Source organism: Acinonyx jubatus, chromosome D2 (assembly GCF_027475565.1).
Source record: "Acinonyx jubatus isolate Ajub_Pintada_27869175 chromosome D2, VMU_Ajub_asm_v1.0, whole genome shotgun sequence".
NCBI classification, from domain to species: Eukaryota; Metazoa; Chordata; class Mammalia; order Carnivora; family Felidae; genus Acinonyx; species Acinonyx jubatus.
Genome location: NC_069393.1, coordinates 26415394 through 26430811, shown reverse-complemented (window position 1 = coordinate 26430811; position 15418 = coordinate 26415394). Strand labels below are relative to the sequence as shown.

The following is a 15418-nucleotide window of genomic DNA, read 5'->3' as shown; positions in this document are numbered from 1 at the left end:
TTTTAGCACTTAAACTTGAATCCTTTGAGAACTGCTTGAATAGTCAGAATAACATGCCAACATTGTGACTCTCTGGGAACACTCTTCCATATTTTCTCCTTTTTTTTTTCTTTATCATAATTTAAAAATAATGAAACAAGACAAGGTAAACAATCAGGTTATATTATAAACAAGGAGACAGATTATTCAAAATACCATACTATTAACTCATTACACAGATAAGCTATAATCTATTCCAGTATACATGAACTGAACTTTGAAAATTGCTCTTGGGGTGTCTGGGTGGCTCAGTCGGTTGAGCATCCAACTTCGGCTCAGGTCATGATCTCACAGCTCATGAGTTCGAGCCCCACATCAGGCTCTGTGTTGACAGCTCAGGGCCTGGGGTCTGCTTCGGATTCTGTGTCTCCCTCTCTCTTTGCCCCTAACCTACTCACATTCTGTCTCTGTTTCTCTCAAAAATAAATAAACATTAAAAAAAATTAAAAAAGAAAAAGAAAATTTCTCTGGTCCAAATGATTGGATGATAACTGGTGGAAATATACCAACACCAATTGTAAGTTTACTATACAGAAAACTCATGTTGAGACTAAAATGACTTGTAGACTTCCAATGTAGGCCAGGAAGTGAATGAGTTAAATCCACTTCAGCGTTTCTCAGTCAGGTAACATTTCTTGTCATTTATTTCCCCCCACAATTTATTTCTCGCTAATATAATCATTTTATTAATAATAGTGAATAAAAATACAACGTTAAAATTTTGAGGTGAATATCTCATTTTATTCTTGTTTGGCAAATATTTTTAAACTTTGTGTATGTGTGTGTGTTCTTTTGAAATATCATAAGGCTCAATCTTGGAAAAAGGAACTAGTAGGAAAGATTCTTTTGTGAGTTCTTCAGAGTCGATTTATCACGTATCGCCTCACTTTGTAAATTCACAAGGAAGGCTTTATCGCTTTCCATTGGAAGATTTCTTAGTGATTCTTATCCTGTCAGGTAGAGTCCAGAAAGTCTTAGTCTCTGGAGAACAATTCCTTATTAGTGCCCCAGTGTTCTGTCCTATAAGATCCCAAGGAAGCTTAGTTGGATTGTTATACATCATCTTAAATAAGTAAATACATGTAAGTAGATAGATGGATGTTAGATACATAACATTGAAACATGCCTTTGAAATGTGCCTAGGAAACTTGCCTCTCACAAATTGTTCCAAACATTTCCTTTTTTTTTCTTCAAGTTTTTATTTAAATTCCAATTAATTAACATACAGTGTTCTGAGAAAACAGTTCAGACTTTACCTGGAGATTTATTAAATTAATCTTTAGCTTAAGGAGGCTTAGAGCAAATAGAAATATGCAGTGTGTATAAAAATAAGACATATTCAACTCATCAAGATGAGTTCTTTTTCTAAGAATTATCTTTTTTCTTAATTGCAAAAATTCTACTGAGAAAAATGTTTATTTAGGAAGCATCTACTATGGGCACTACCTTTACAGCCAATCACATTTATTTACTTACCAAATAAGCCTACATTTTTCTAGGTAACCCAGTATTAGAAATCAAATTCGGTTTCTGGTAAATTTCAAAACATTGTGCTCACTGCAGGAGGATCAAAAACAAATACCATTGTAATGGAAGATCTATTCATGTGGGAATAATCTACAACTGTGCCTATTTTATGTAACATTTTGACCAGGCACACTTGTGGAGCCTGTAATGCTACATTTTTGGAAAGTACATTTGGTCTCTTCTGAAGACAGTACCATTCTTAATGTCAATCAGTTGGAGAAGTGGGCTCTCAGGGAACTGGAAAAGAAAAATCCTTTCTCTCTGGGACTTGGCCACCTATGGTTATATTTGGACACAATAACGCCCAACTGAGTGCCTGCGTGGTAACTAATAAATACTAAAATGATTTCCACAATATAGAGGGTAAAAAATAATTAGGATGCAATAATGAGCCAGATTTTAGATGCCTTTTTACCAAGACCATATTACTCTGCATCTGCCATTATTTCGTTTGTAACACTTTGTCTAATGTGTTACGGTAAAACCTTGGTTTGTGAGCATAATTCATTCTGGAAACATGCTTTTAATCCAAAGCACTTGTATATCAAGGCAAATTTCCCCATAAGAAATAATGGAAACTCAGATGATTCATTCCACAACCCAAAAATATTCATATAAAAATAATTATAATACTGTAATATGAAATAAAATAATAAAGAAAATATAAAATATAAAGAAAATAAATGAATTAACCCGCACTTACCTTTGAAAACCTTCATGGCTAGTGTGAGGGACACAATAGGGAGGGTTATTGTGTAGGATGACTTTTACTATCACTAACGGAATCACTGCTGTCTATTGGCTCAGTGGAATCTTTTTCTGCATGGGGGCCATCGTATACACTCGCACAGATGTTGAGTACAGTACAGTATTAATAAACTCTTATCATAAGGGTGCCTGGGTAGCTCAGTTGGTTAAGTGTCCAACTTTGGCTCCAGTCATGATCTCATGGTTCGTGAGTTTGAGCCCCACATCGGACTCTGCTGTCAGCCTTCTTCAGATCCTCTATCCTCCCTCTCTCTTTGCCCCTCCTCACCTTATTCTCTCTATCTCTCAAAATAAATAAGCTTAAAAATAAAATAAACTCTTGTCATATACTGTATTTAATGTAACTGGCAATAAGGCAGCATAGGAGAGGGTCTATATCTTCAGGTAGTCTGATTTAGAATGAAGCAAAGCATTCCTAAGCTTACTCTTGTACAGAAAAGCAAAGGACTGTCCACGGGTGCTTTGAAGTGACAAAACAATACACTAGTGCCAATTGTGGGCACTTTCCAACATTCTGAAAAATCACTGATTTCTGGCAAACACCGTAACCTGAGACCAAGCATCCAAGCATGGGAGATGATCACCCACAATCCCACAGCAAGAGAGAGAGAACCATTGGCTCAGTGGTGATCATGTGATGTTCAGTATCACATACTACTGGTATTGCAAGACAATGTCAGTTATGAAGTTAAAAATTTTTAGAAATGTTTACTTGTATTGCAGAACACTCACAGAACAAATTACTCACAATCCAGGGTTTTCCTGTATATATATGATTTGGTTTCATGTTAGATGGCTGTGGTTAGTTAAAAAAAATATAGAAAAGTTGCAATTGTAGTACAGATAATTTTCATATACTTTTCACCCAGTTTCTCCTAATGTTGACATCTTGCATAACTAAGGTCTATTTGTCAAAACCAAGAAATGAACATTAGTATTATACTACTAATTAAACTGTAGACTTCATCAGTTTTTACACTAATGTTCTTTTTTGTTCTACATTTAAAGCCAACATCCAACATTTGTGTTTAGCTGTCACATTTACTAGTCTCCTGTAGATTAGGACAATTCCTTATCCTTCCTTCTCTTTCATGATCTTGATATTTTTGAAGAATATCAGGTATTTTATAGAATGTCCCTTAGATTGTTTGATGTTTTTTTTCCCTCATGATTATTTTAAGGTTATGCATTTTCAGAGGGGATACCTACCATAGAATTCATGTGACCTCAGTCCATCAAATCAGAGGTACAAGATGTCAATAGATCACAATTCTGGTGATGCACAGTTGGTTGCTGGCTTCCTCACCATTGTAAAGTACTGTTAATTTTTTCTTTGTAATTATTAAATATCTTGGGGAAAATGCTTTAAGACTATTCAGGTCTCATTTCTTCTCAAATATTTATCTACTAATTTTCATTATTCATCACTGAATCTTGCCTCAGTTATTATATTGGTGTTTGTCTAACAGTGATTTTCTATTTTCTTTATTTCATCTGCATTTGTTAATTAGAACTATAAGGAAGAGCTGTCCCATCTTTTGCATTGTTTATTCAATTATTTATTTCTATTATTATGTACTCATAGATACTTATTGTAGTCTATGGATTTTAATTCTGTTTTGTTGACCAAATTGTCCCACCTTTTGTATCGTCTCCTATTTCTTTTTAACATGTCCTCACTGTTGGTTTTGTTTTGGTTGGGTTTGGGTCTGGTTTTAGTTCTGGGTTTTGGTTTTTTGTTTTTATTTATTTATTTATTTATTTATTTATTTATTTATTTATTATTTAGTTAGTTTTTTTTTTTTTGAGAAATTGCTTACTTTTTGACATCATATGATGATCGAATCTCAACCAAATTGTGAACTCTTTTAGCTGAATTCACCTTACCAATGTCCAATGGCATCTGCCCAGGAGAAGCAAGATTTCATAGCATTGTTTTCCAGCAAGTACTTTTTCTTTCCCTAGACTTTAGGTTAGTTGGTTGTGTTGTGACTTCTGAATAAGATGACGGTAACATTTCTCTTATCGTGAGTATACTTTAGGTAGGTTTCTTCCTGATTATAGATAACTGAATCCAGTTTGCTTAGAGCATTTACTTCAGAAAACTTGCAATTGTAAATTCTTTCTGTGCCCCTTTGAGATGCAAATGTTCTCTTAGCTTCTTGCCAGATGTACAACCCAGGTATATTCTTAAGGACCTGAAGCTACCCCTTTGAAATGTAATAATCAAGAAAGACAGTGACTGCATCTACCAGCTTCTATAAATAAGCACCATTAGCACACATAGATGGCTTAATCACATTGACCAACCTCCCCCTTAATGTAGTCCAGTACTTTTCTACAAACACACCCCAGTACTTAAAAACTCTCATCTTTTGTTTCAGCAGATTTGAGTTCAATCTGTCTCTCCTATTACAGTATCTTGTAGATCAGTCTCTCTCTCCTATTACAGTTGTATAAAAATGTCCCTTGCATGTTTAACTTATCCAATGCAATTTTTCATTGACTACTCTGATGAGTTAAAAAAAAAGTCATGAACTTTTAGATTTTGGACTTACTGTTGTCTTCAATGTGGGAGCAGTGTTTTATCCAATTTTCTACATCATCAGATGAAAACCAGATAAATTATATTTTGTGTTATTTCCATTCCCACTTTGTAAAGTTTCTACGTTACTCCTAAACACTTCCACAAATTTTTCCATACACACAAATTATGTATGTGGATGATTCATAAATGTTTAAAATTTTGAGTCACTACAATATGGTGAAAAAGGAACAAAGAAAGTTAGTCTCAACTGAAAGCAATAGATCAGGGAGGACACAAATGCAGAGCAGAAACATGGCCTATGGGATTATAAGCCCTCAGAAATTAGTAGAGCTCTTGAGGGAGGGAGTTTGCTATTCTCAAGGATGTATGATAAGGAGTTTGACTCAGTTTTATTTAAATTCCAAAATATGATAACGTAACTATGGGTCTTAGGTCATAAGTGAACAAAAACATGGTCAATTAACCAGTAATATAGTCAAAAAATATTTGTGGATTTTCCAAAAAAAAAAATACACACACATACATATATAATATATTAAAATACCTAGTAAGTGGTAGACAGGGTATATATCATACAAAATTCTAACTCTGCTTTTCTTTAGGGATTACATAATCCATATTCAACTAATAATAACATAATGAGAATAGTGTTTTCAATCTCTTTTGCCATATGTATGTGATGACAGTTATTATCAGCATATCGCTATAGATTATTAATCATGGTACTATATTAAATCACAATAATGTAGGTATATATAAGCATAATATAAGCAAATGTCATGAATATTTGAAATTCTATGCCTCATTCCTCAGATTGTTATTTTTCCCAAGAAAAATGTTAGAAAGATAGACTGTAGTGTTTAAATTCCTATAAACTATTGAAGGCAAATATGTTATATTTATATTCAGTTTTATGTAAAATACATGTATAAATTATATAAAATTTTATTTATTACAAATTATAATTAAGAAGCAATGAAACAAAGAAATAGTAGAGATGTAGAATTATATTTCAAATTATAGCAATTTTAGTGATACACCATTCATATACTTGTCAAGATTTTATCTTTAACAAAATATTTTAATTAGTTATAAGTGAACATTAAATATCACACCATCAAAGATATATAAAAATCATATTTAGTAAGACAGTTGGCTACCTAGAACTCTTATAGAACAAGTTATTTTGAACCAAAATATATGTTTTTAAACTTAAAAAATAATTACTGGAATTGGTTTTCAAATTGTATTCCGTGCATGCTAATTTACCAAAGAGTAATAATAAATAACTTGACATTTTCTGCACTGGGAGATTTTAAGCTCCTTGAGAGCAGGAACAGTGCCGTATAACTCCACAATGCAGTAGAAAATCAGTAAATGCTGGGTGATGATGTTGCAGATGATTCATTGTGTATATTATGACCAAACATTGTTGTACTATGCTGTAATATACAGTGATAGGATAGAGGTACTGTGATATTAGCAGGCAAGCTTATTCATAAACTGAAAGGACCCCAATTATCTGAGCTTTCTGTATCCTCCTTAATAGATTTTCACTCCCTTTCTTGGCCTCAGACTAGCACATCTCTTGTCTACTTCCAGTTTACTGTAAACAGGGGCGTGGAATTCAGGTAACCAAACTTCAATTGTGTGAGAAGTAAAAGTTACTAGGCTCTGAGTCACATCCTAAGGGTACTGTTTTGAATAAAATGAATGGGCTTCTACAGTTTGTTTCTCACAGCCTTTCCAATATTTATTTATTGAATTGTTTCTTTGTTTTACATAGCTATGTGGTTTTGAAAATATGAGGATTTCTGTATTGTTAGTCTTGGCAACACCAAAAGACAAAAGTATTTTAAAAACCTGGAATCATATTCTAAAGAAAACACAATGCATGTGAAATTAGATTCATCTATGTCCTTGCAACATTTTAATTAAAAAATAAAGCAAATATATAGGACTATTTAAATCAGAATACTCATATAAGCTTGACAAAGTATTTTCTTTTCTTTGAGATTATCTGTTTTGGAGGACAACTTATAATAACCCACCAACTTTGGTGAAAAAGAAACCAGAGGAAATATTTTAAAGGCCTGGTGTTAAACCAATGGTTATTATATACATATATATATATATATATATGTATATATACATACATATACACACATACATATTATACTATATGTACTATATTACTATATATTGTCTTATCTTATCTTATCTTATCTTGATCTCTTAGTCCCAAAGAACCTAGCACTGGACTTTCATGTATGACGGAGGAGAAGCAGAGCATCCTTAGTCAGGGATGTTGCAGATAGAATGGCATTTTGGGAGAAGAGAGTAGATTGTATGGCCTATAAAATCTGTAATACCTTCAGTAAACAAGAACATAAAGCATACTATTTGTTTTCTTATTGTTTATTTTGAAAAAATCAAAGACACAGAAAAACTTAAACACACTGGGACAGTGTATGTCTGTATTTCCATGACCTAGATATAGCAGATTTAACCCAATGCTAGTGTGCTATATGCTTTTTTTTCCCCTGAACTACTTCAAAGTAATTAGCAACATCTGAAGAAAATTAGCAATCCCTTCTTAATTTTGCCTCATACCCAGTTTATATTCAAATTTCTCCAGTTGACTCCCAAAGCAGCATTTATTTTTTTCTAGAACAAGGACACAAATTGAGTTCACAAATAAATATTGCGTTCTTTCTCAAATTGAAATTAACCCTCATGCTAAAAAACATCTTGCAAATGAAACCATATATAGGGAGATGTGATGGGAAAAAAAAAAAAAGAAACGTTGGGGAGGGTTTCATTTATAGGAGACATGCACGTGTTCCCTATAGGCTTGATTTCCATGGTTGTTAAAAGTGGATATTAATAATATCTACCTTAAATAGTATTATTTAATTAGCATAATTTTTCAAAAGTGGTTAGCAACATGACTGGCACATGGGAAGCATAAATAATGTTAATTGTCATTATTATTATTACCTGTAGAACATAATTAAGTAAGCTTGATAAGTAAGCTGTTTTGAGCCACTCTTGAAGCCTATAAGGTTTTATAAAATAAGATAGTTTACACCTAAGGGATCTGTGAGTGTAACTCATGAGGTCACAAGAGTGTTATTTTTGACAGATGAGGAAACTTAGAGACTTTTAAAGCTAATATATTTGTAAATTTGATTTAAAGGAATGTGCATAAAAATGTAAAAATGTATATCAGTCTTTAAAGCAAAGTTCAATTCCAACCCCTAAATATCATTTTAAAATATTATGGAAAACTTTTGTTAATGAATTCTCAGGAATATGTTTGAAATCACAATTTAGTATGCTTAAAATATCAATGCATAATACTTTTTTATGAATTTGTTCTCCAGATTTTAATTAAGTTGAATTTCTGCCAGCAGCAGTTCAGATTTTCTAAACTCCAGCAAAATGTCATACTATTTATATTTCTTATATATTAAAATGCACCCATTTCCCAAATGCCTCTGGGCTTATTAGCAAAAAAAAAAAAAAAAAAAAAGACAAAAACAAAACCAAAAAAAACAAAAAACAAAAAACAAAAACAAAAATAAAAAAAACATGTGCATAAATGCTACCATTAAATTTGATAAACTCTGGAGATGAGAATAAGAAAAATAAAAAAAAATTTACCCATCATGCAAAAATCATGCACATGTGTTAAAAGTTTGCAGAACATTTGAATTTAATTTTCAAGTTCTAGCTACCCATTCACATGAGAAATATTTAATTGATTAGGAATTCCTAGTATTTATAAAATAAAAAAATAGGAATTGTGGCTTACATGTTAATAATATACTATTTCTGTGTTCCATTCAGGTTTATAGATAGGAAAGTAAAAGAGTTATATGATTTACTTAAGAATTAAATTTCCATGAAAAAGTTATACCTAAGTAAATCAGAACAATTTTGTGGGAAGAGAGAACCACTAACAGCAACACATGGATTTAAAAAACAAATCTGATATTAACCAGTTGGCTAATATTTTCCAAGTCATTTCTCTTTCCTGGGACTCAGTTTCCTTATCTGCTAAATAAGCAATTTGGATTTTGGAACTTCTGAGAATAAGAGAATTATAATGACCCTATGTTTCTATATGGTTTGTTGCCCATGGCATATATTTACTCAATATAATTTACTTGGTTCCTGCCTAAGCTTTGTAAGGTAGCTAGATTAATGTATAAACTGTCCTTCACCACAATGTTGTAGACATTTTGGAGGCCAGGTGAAGGCATTTATATACATCAATCATAGTACCACTTACTAAGTCCCTAATATATTCCAGGCATCGTTATTTACAGATATAATTCGAATTGTCAGAAAACCCTGGGGCACTTGGGTGGCTCAGTCAGTTAAGCATCTGACTTCGGCTCAGGGCATGATCTTGCAGTTCACATGTTCAAGCCTCCCCCCCAACCCCGCATTGGGCTCAGAACCTGGAGCCAACTTTGGATTCTGTGTCTCCCTCTCTCTCTGCCACTCCCCTGCTCATGCTCTGTCTCCTTCTCTCTCTCAAAAATAAATAATAAAATCATTTTTAAGAAAAATTTAAAAAATAGAAAAGAAAACCCCTAATAAATTTATCATAATTTTAACATGTGATAAAATTGGGGTTGAGGATGCTTAAGGTACTTGCTACAAAGCTGGCACTTGGCAGAGCTGGAACTTGGATAGAGATCTGTATGACAGTCTTTTTGCATTTTTCCTATTGTACCATGTTTTTCTTTTCTTTTGGTCTTTTAAAGAGATAAAGTCATGAAAGTGTCTATAATAAATAATGTAAGCATATTATCATATTAGGTAGGAGTAATGAGCATAATGAAATAAAAAGCAGATGAAAAGAAGGTTAAGAACTATTGTGCTGTTAATACAGTCTTAGAGGAATACTGAGGACCCGAGTTTGAAAGTGGACAGGAAAATGTATGGGAGAGATTGATTTCTACCTTGTAGAGATAGAAGCTTGAAAAGTGTGTAAATGTAGATGACAATTAAAATGAAAGATTAATGCTATAAAATTTTGATCCTACAAGCCTATTCTTTATCTCTCTCCTCTTTCTATTAGCATCTATAAACATTTATATACATGCATATATATGTCCTACTTTCAGGAAACTTACATTCTGGGGGAAGGAGAATAATAAAACACACATAAACATACATGTATGCATGTATATGAGAAGGAGAGAGAGACTACTATTATTCTGAAAGGTGTTTCTGCTTTCAAAGTCCTTTTCTCAAGTAAGACAGGATATACATATTCATGAATAATTAGACTATAAGACAGACTAATATGAATCATTTTGAGGGGAGAAATGATAACATGTTCTGAAATTTAAAAAATAATAATTATGGGGTATCTGGGTAGCTCAGTCAGTTGAGTGTTCAATTTTTTAATAATTTTTTTAATGCTTATTTATTTTTGAGACAGACAGAGAGAGGCAGAGCATAAGCAGGGGAGGGGCAGAGAGAGACACACACAGAATCCAAAGCAGGCTCCAGGCTCTGAGCTGTCAGCAAAGAGTCTGACGTGGGACTCGAACCCACAAATGATGAGATCATGACCTGAGCCAAAGTTGGACACTTAACCGACTGAGCCACCAAGCACCCCGAGTGTTCAATTCTTGATTTTGGCTCAGGTGATGATCCCAGGGTCTGCATCAGGTTCTGTGCTAGTCATGGAGCCTGTTTGAGATTCTATATGAATTTTCTACTTTAAATAAATTCAAGGGTGGTATTTGAGGAATTAATATTCTTTATTCAGTAAGGAGTCATGGAAGCTCCTGTCTTTAGTTGAAGATTTGCACAATGCTATTAAAATCAGAAAGATTATACAAAGTGATAACAAGACAAAAGGATTGAAAAAGAAAGAGAAAATTGACCTGAACTTGTATAGTAGTACTGGGAATTCAGACAAAGAGACAGATGTGATTAAAGTATTAGAGATTAAATGGATCAGCTTTCTGCCTAACAGAAGGGGATACATAAGGAAAGGAAAGAAGTTTTTTTTGTCTTTTTTTTAATGTTTATTTATTTTTGATAGAGAGCGAGCAGGGGAGGGGAAGAGAGAAAAAGGGACCGAGAATCCAAAGCAGGCTCTGTGCTGACAGCAGTGAGCCAGATGCGGGTGCTCAAACTCACCAACCCTGAGATCATGACCTGAGCCAAAGTCGGTGCTTAACTGACTTCTGACTTCCCAGGTGTCCCAGAGAAAAAGTTTTTAAAAGAGATTCAAGGGGCGCTTGGGTGGGTCAGTCAGTTAAGCATCTGACTTTGGCTCTGGTCATGATCTCATGGTTCATGGGATCGAAACCATGTCAGGTTCTGTGCTGACACCTTAGAGCCTGGAGCCTGCTTCAGATTCTGTGTCTCCCTCTCTCTCTCCCCCTCCCCCACTCATGATCTGTCTCTGTCTGTCTCTCTCTCTCAAAAATAAATATAAATTAAAAAAAGTAAAAATAAATTTAAAAATTAATAAATAAAAGAGATTCAAACTGGGTGGTAGGCAGTACTTCTGAGAAATACAAAACTCAAGAGGATAAAGGATTTGGCAAATGTTGGCAAACTATAGCCAGCAGTCAAATCTGGCCCGCCAACAATTTTTATACAGCCCATGAGCTAGGAATGTTTTTTACATTTTTAAGTGGTTGAATAAAATTAGAATAGATGTAATCAGAATAATATTTTAGGCACATAAAAATGATATGAAATTGAAGTTTCAATGTCCATATAAAATTTTTTGGAACACAGCCACACTCACTTGTTTGCACAGTGTCTTTGGCTACTCTTGCATTACAACAGCATCAGAACTAAGTATTATGGTAGAGCAGTATGGTGTGGCCTGCAAAGCATAAAGTATTTACTATTTTCCCCTTTACAGAAAAAATTTTACTACCCCCTGCTTTAGAGATAATTTTATAAAATATATTGTATATCATATATATACTTGAAAATGCCTAAAATGGTCATGGAAGATTACAACTTTTATTGAAAAAGGAAAGTAACACTAGATATAGAATTCTGAGGATCATTGTGTAGAGTGAACTGAGTCTGTTATTTTAAGTTAACAGCTGGAATTAAAAAAAAATAAAGAAAATAAAAAGTGCTTCCTACACATTTATTCATTTGATCTCTAAGGCATGCTGTGAGGCAAATATCATTGTCTCTAGTTTATAGATGAGGAAACAGATTCTAGAAAATATGTGACTACACTTTGGAGAATAATTGCATTCAAAAGTAGAAGGTGGTAGAGAAACACCATTGAGTATGAATATTTTGATATATCATGGGCAATATTGCTCATGTTGGTTGGCATAGTAATAGGCCAAAAACTTGAGGCTAGAGTCTCTAGGTTTGCATACTGGTTCTACTACTTGCTAACACTACAGTCTTGAGTTAATAACTTAACCTTTTGGACACTCAGTTTCATAATCCATTAAAGTTAGGGTAATAATATATTTACCTCATAGGGCTAATATGAAGAGTGAAGTTTAATATATGTAAGATGCCTAGGGAGTGTCTGGATTATATAAGTGTTAGCTAATTTTGCTTTTAGCAAGAGATTTCAAAAATCAGTTAACACACAATAAAATCTCATTCAGATGGAAGTGACTCAAAAAATGTTTGATAGCTATTCATATCACAGTTCTAGTCTATATATCTGGGCAGGAGTGGAGACATACTGCCAGCCAGCAATAGCATCAGATTCCATTTACCTGATTTGTTTCAATCTTTATTTATTTGCTTATTCTGCACACATTTATACAAAAAGGAATTTTTGCTCAGAATTCCAAAATATCAAGTATTCTCTTAAGTTCTGTTTTGAAATTTTCATAGTGATTCAAATTGATTAATAGCACATAATAAATCATCCACAGAAGCACTAAAAATCTTCAGTAGAGGTGTCAGTCAGTAATTTAATGCTTTTCTGATGTTGTGGTTCCTCCTGTGGGAGAGTCAGAATTCACTAGGCCTTTCAATTTTATAAACTATTGCCCAACTTTTGGCCCTTATCTTGTCAGAAGTAAACATCTGGTGATTATAATTCAGCATGTGAGTTGAGATGTTATTAAGGAAATCGAGTGCAACCGATGAGATTCCAGTCCGTGACAGGGTCAGCCTTGGTGTTATCCAATAATCAACTCTGTTCCCTGCATGGCAGGTGGGTAGCAGTTGCAATTACTGTCATTTTGTGTCTGGAGAAACTTAGACAAGAGGGTTAAATGACTTACTAAAGGTCATATTGGAAAACAGTGGCATTCCAAGGAATAGAACTTAGAATACGCTTACCCAGATCCCCTCTTGAATAGTTTGAATATTTTTATGAGGATAGTGAGTAATTTTTCATGATATGCTAGTGCATCCTTCAAAATTATTTATTATATACAGATTCATGGATTTATTATCTCTGAGACAAAGACCATAAGAAGAGGTCCCATTTGCATCTACCTACATCTATTATTATTTGAAAGTTTAAACACTTCTTTTTATGAAAATGGAGAGAATGATAATGATCAGTAGTCAAGACGGAGAAAATTTATTTCAATTTTTGAGCTAGTTTAATGGATTAGTATCTTATAATTTACTTAACGAGCTTTCATACTATTGATTTCAGACATAAGTGAGCTGTATCTTCACTTACGTTCCTTGCTGTATGCCAGCAGTAGTAAGGGTTGCTTTTATTTTAATAGGCCACATTTCCTGAGAAAAGAAACTACAAACTGTATTCAGAGTATAGCTCATCAGTTAAAAGCCTATTCCTATGAGTGTCAGGGTGGTTCAGTCGATTTAGCATCTGACTTCAGCTCAGGTCATGATCTCATGGTTCATGAGTTTGAACCTCACATTGTGCTCTCTGCTGTCAGCACAGAGCCCTCTTCAGATCCTCTGTCCCCCTCTCTTTCTGCCTCTCCCTGCTCATTCTCTGTCTCTTTCTCTCTCTCTCTCTCTCAAAAATAAATAAACATTAAAATAAATTAAAAAGCCTATTCCTCTGCACTTAATTTAATTCTTCAAATAAAATAGTGCAAGTATGCAAATTTTAAGTGCTAGATATGTTAATATATTTTGATAATTTTCTTGCTGAATAGGAGATAGCCATCATTTATTGAGCATTCAATTTGTGTCAAACATTATGCTAAGGAATTTAGAAGAAGCTTCAAATTGGAAAGCCTCATTGTTTATTTTCATGACTAGGTTAGAACTGAAGAATGGATAATTAACGCTGAGATTTCAGAGACACCAAGTTATTTTAGACCCTGGGTTAGCGTGATACTAAATAGATAATAAATGCTAGATACTTGATATTGGTTCTTTGATTATAATTTTGCTGGATTTTCCATTGAACATTCTTATAACTCCTTCATTCATGTAATTTAAGCATTTTTGCTTTTATACACTATTGATTCAATAAAGTGTATTTCAACTATTTTGAGCGTAGTGTTCAGAATATTTTGATGCTTTTTGAGATGATTTCTCCTTACTTCCACATGTATAGGGGAAATCTGGAAATATATAGGTATTATAAATATCACATATTCTTTGATAATAATCTAATAAGTAAAATTTGCTTAAATGATTTATCCTTTTTTAACTACCCTCTCTGAGACTCATGTACTCATTTTATTAGCATGTATATGGAAATTTTTTTGAGAGTATGATTGCCCAGACTGTCGTGTGAGATTTTATGGCCTTGATACTATTGAATCACTTTTACTTCAAGATTCTTTTTTATTTGACAGATGGTTATGGGTCCCAGATGCTAAGGCTGTGAATGTGGTGGTTTAAGGGTATAGATGGTATTCTACCCATCCCACATTTCAAATTGCAAGTGAAAATACACGTTGCATATTGTACAAAATTTGACATATTCAAAGAATAGTACTATGCCAACACATCAACCCTACTTTTCATAGAAGAACACCTCAAAACTCAGGATGCTAATTAGTGAGGGCTGCCTTAATAAACCCTGCCCATAACATTTTTACTCTTCCCTCAAAGTAGTTTTTATATACATGCATATTTGAATGTGTACATGATGACAAAATACACATATACATCCTTATAATTTTAAATATGTGTTTATCTAATACATATGATTTATATATGTATATTATTATTGTTTTCCAGTATATATTCAATGTTTGCATAAGGATCTATCCGAATGTATATACATACAAGGATAAATAGACAATGTCAATAGACATTTCAAGATAATTTTGTTATACTTCCACCTTTTGAAGCATACTATTGGTACAATTGATAAAATATATGTCTGGGGCACCTGAATGGCTCAGTCTGTTGAGCATCTGACTCTTGATCTTGGCTCAAGTCATAATCTCATGGTTCATCAGATTGAGCCCTTCATCAGTCTATGTGCTGACAGCATGGAGCCTGCTTGGTATTTTCGCTTCCTCTCTCTCTGCCTTTCCCTTGCTTATGCTCTCTCTCTCTCTCTAAAAATAAATAAATAAACTTTAAATAAATAAAGTATATGCTTTTCTAATA

General features: G+C 33.4%; 1 protein-coding gene across 7 annotated transcripts in view; it reads left to right on the top strand.

Annotated features, from left to right (window-relative positions):
- The window catches only part of CTNNA3 (catenin alpha 3), a 1731503-nt gene that overhangs the window by 1565367 nt on the left and 150718 nt on the right, over positions 1-15418 (top strand). The gene's annotated exons all lie outside the window — the stretch shown is intronic.